This window comes from Hibiscus syriacus, unplaced genomic scaffold (assembly GCF_006381635.1).
Source record: "Hibiscus syriacus cultivar Baekdansim isolate YM2019G1 unplaced genomic scaffold, ASM638163v2 tig00111151_pilon, whole genome shotgun sequence".
In the NCBI taxonomy this organism is placed as follows: domain Eukaryota; kingdom Viridiplantae; phylum Streptophyta; class Magnoliopsida; order Malvales; family Malvaceae; genus Hibiscus; species Hibiscus syriacus.
This window is the reverse complement of record NW_024062999.1, coordinates 433,230-437,622: the sequence shown is the minus strand read 5'-3', so window position 1 is coordinate 437,622 and position 4,393 is coordinate 433,230.

Genomic DNA, 4,393 nt, shown 5'->3' with positions numbered 1-4,393 from the left:
TCAAAATAAAATACTTCGTCACAAAATTTTGATTTTAGTTATAACTTTCGATGAAATTAATTTTTTTCGTCAAAAATTCTATTTATTTTAATAAAAAAATACAAATTTATTTTATGACGGAACAATAATTCAATCGTAAACCAATAAAATAAAAATATTAAAAAAATAAGTACATAATACCTTTAATACCCAACTGTCTTTTTCAACTCCCAATACAAACATTAATTATATATAATTAAAATTTTATTAATTATTCCAACCTCCCAGACCAACTACTACTATAACAATTCCATTTTATTTTAGTTTCTGCATTCCACCCCCGACCACTTGGCCATTTCACTAATTTACTGTTTAAAATTTATCTTGTTTAAAGTTTGAAGTTGTGGCACATATGTGTTTCTTCAACACTTTTCTATTTCTTATACTTTCTTTTTTTTCCTCAAAATTTTAATATTTCAAAATTTATTTTTTTAACGAATATATTCTCATTTTGTACTATTAATTTCATTCATCTACTTTTACTTATCGGATGATCATAAATCAACGAATATCTTGAAATTAAAATTTAAAATTTAAAATTCATAAGAAAGTAGTATTGGAAAATATGCTTTTTTTCTTAAAAGTCTAATATAATTTAACTCGGTGATAAAAGAATTATTGTTATTTCTTGAGATTTCAGAATCGAGTATGAGGAATGTTAGGGGTGTAAGCATTCAGCATCAAATAATTGAGAATTATCTTTGAATAGATATTACATTATACTTACCCTATATTAAAAAAATAAATTAATTTAATTCAAAATTTGATAAATAAATAAATAAATTTGATCGTTAATTTTTAAACTCTAAATTTATCAATTTTTTAATCATTTTAATTCTATGACACTGTTAGATCGTGTTACGTGACATTACATAGTCTAAAGTGTCATGCCATCAAAATGAGAGATTACACATGATATTCTCAAATTATGACTATCACTTTAAATTAGTGTATAAATTTTTAAAAAAATTATACCATTCCACAAATTGTGATTTGTCACATCCCAATTTCAGATTGGATTTTATTAATTTAAGTAGATTTAAAGGACTAAATTGCAAGTTCTAGAAACTTGTAGCTCGATTTTGAAACTTTGGGAATTTTAGGGACTTAACCTTGAATTTACTCATTTTCCTTGGCATTGAAAAATAAACCCCCCGTCAAGCTAGCCAACCCAAAAATCCCTAATTTTTACCCAACTTCAAAATCCCTAGCCTGTCACCTTCCCTCCCCCGATTCGCCTTTCTCCGATCGATGGTGCTTACACCGCCAACACCAGGCGAAGCGCCAATCTCCTGCGACCAAAACCCCTCGGTCAATTTGTCGAACGGAGCCATCGTTTGTCGTGGAGAAGCCGATGAAGCTTCGTCGAAACCCCCATAGCCGCCACACGGTTTTCCTTTGATTTCGGCCACCTAGGCCATCGTCTCGCCTCACCGCCTGCACCATTGGATTCACCATCGTCATCCACTCCAAACCCAGCCCTTGGGTTACTCTGTTGTTGTCGTTTTCCTCGTCGTCGGTGTGGGTAAGTTTGGGTTTTATAGTTTGGTTAATTTTCTTCCGACTTTGTCATGGTTTTGGCTAAATATTGATTGTATTTGGTGAGTGATTGAACATGAAGTAATCGGCAGCCGTCCCTCGACCCGTCACCGTCGTTACGTGCCGCCACGTGCGCGTGAGGCTTGTCTCACAACTCTGGTTTCTTCTAGAACCGAGTCTGTTTGACCCGAATTGAGTCAACCCGAGCTGAACCGAGTCAACCCGACCTGACCGGTCTGACCGTTGACTTTGACCAAAAAAGTAAAATTTTCCAAAAAGTCATATTTTATGTTTTTCAACGTCAGGAGTCCAAATTCGAATTACGTTTTGCCAAATTCGTACTCGGTAAGCCGTTTTTCAGTGTTTTATCTTTGCATTCAATTTGGTTTTTCAATTAAGTTCAGTTTATGACGTAAATTCGTTTGCTAAGTATCCAGAATTTATTGGACGTTGAATTCAAGTTCGAGAGTGATCGAATGGAGTTTAAATGTTTGATCGGTGAAGCACGAAATTCGAGGTAATACTTTACTACCTCTTTTCATGCTTTATGGAACATGTTGATAATGGATAAATGCATGGATGTATATGATTGGTCTACTATGCATGTTTGATTATGAATGGACTCGAATCGAATACAGTTTTAGTGATAAATTGGTTAAGACTCGATTGAATTACATAAAGGAATTGGAAGACTGGTAAGAAATGATTTCAGGTACAATAATTAATCTGAAGAGCCAATGACCTCAGAATTATTAAATTCTAATTATTTTCGTTAAAAAGTTTACTACCAGAATCGCCTCATTATAAAATTATGAAATTGCCCCTATGGAGTAAAAATGGCCCGGACTGACGTGAGAGCAAATGTACCTTGAGAATTCGTATTTGTAATTCGATAAATCATTATTTCATCTGTTAAATTCACGATCTACTTAGATAGTCACTAATAATCAGATCCTAACATTCGAAAAGGTACATACGTTTAGATTGATCAGAATTACCAAAATGTCCTCGAGCTATGAAATATAACCTTCAATGTTCAAATAACCAAAATACCCTGAAGTCTAAAAGAACTAGAATACCTTGAAGCCTAATTTATCAGAAGTAATGCCATTGACATAATTGAATGGAATGACGATAATACCCTTAAAATGTAAAAAGGAATATAGATAGACTATGGGAACACCGATGAACTTAAATGATTGTACTTCCTCTAAAGGTTATAGAGCATGACTCAAGTCGTCGGACATTTTGGATACTCTTACGACGCAAAGATGAAATAAATACCAATGGAATATCTATTTCTCTCCTCAAGAATTCATCAATGATGATTCTGATATTGATCAGATCAGTTGGTGCAGTCAGTAATAAGAAGTGAAAAATTGTGAAGTATGGCGTTCCAAATGATTGACAAGTATAACAATATTGGGAACTGTAGATCAATCGTACTTGAAATCCTAATAGTTTAATATTTATAATCTTGAATACCACAAATCATTACTATATCCTTATTGAGTTAAATTACTGAGAATTCTCCAAGAACCAAAATGTTTGAAATGCCCCTAATTTACTGAATAATGGAATCACTCTTGTCATATCTGAAATCACAAGTAACTATGATGCAAAAGATTTTGAATACCTTTCTGATTACATAGTGCCTCCGAAAAATATCTGAATATTATATGATCTTGATAAATCATGTCCCGAATAACTAGTGAATTCGTTAGTTATCAAACCCTTTTATAGGGATCTTGTTTCTGAATTTAATCAATTTACAGAAGTTTCATGGCTCCCTACCTGATAAATATCAAGTACCTTCAGAAAATAACTGGATCCTCTAGTGTGATCCCTATGTGTTATATGATTGTTTTATCTGTTCTGAAATGTGTTTTACTGAGATTTCTGACTTACTGAAGTTTTAAGTCTGCCTGTCTGATTCATGATCTATGGATATTGTTCCTACTGAATTGATATGTCTGAACTCTGATTTCTCTGCTCCTGTAATATAATGTCTGAAAATTGATTTCTTTGGGGTACTCTAGGATCTGGTATGAAGTTTTTACAGGTTCAGCTCGGTTAAACTAGTAATTCCTTATATAGGTTCAGACCGATCGAGCTGGTAATTCCTTACAGATCTAAGGTGACCCTTGGGTGGGCTCCTAGGCCTAATGAACCTAGTGGTAAGACCTTATGGACCCTAAGGTACTCCCTTAGGGTGGCACCTCAGCTATGTGCTTTGGTTAAGTTCTTATGGGCTTGAGGGCACTCCCCTCAGGTGGGCACCTATGCTTCAACTAGGGTAAGACCTTATGGACCCAAGGTGTTCCCTTATATTGGTACCTAAGCCTAAACGGGCCTAGGGTAAGTCCTTATGGATGCAGTTCTGGGGAACTGCATATTGGTGTTCGGTTTGAGGGTTTTGCCATGGTTTTAAAAATACATTTTAAATTGTTACTGTTTTAAAAAAAGATTTGTACCTTTTCACTGGTTTTGTGGGAACATACTAGACACCTTATTTTGATCTCCTGAATCTATTTCTCTGAACGTTTCCTCAGAATTGTAATCTTCATGTCTTTTATTCAAAGAAATATCAATGGAATCTCAGCTCATCCCGAAAAACTGTAGACGTCTGGATCGATAATCCAGTTTTATGCTTGCTTATTATTTGTATGTACTTCAGCATCACTTGGTAGTTCTATGTTACTAAACTTCCCAGATCTCACTCTTTTACTCATCATTTCAGGTTAAAAGAATCAAACTAGTGCAGCTATTGACATCAGTAAAGGAGTTCCACCAGCGTTACTTGCGGAGTACGGTG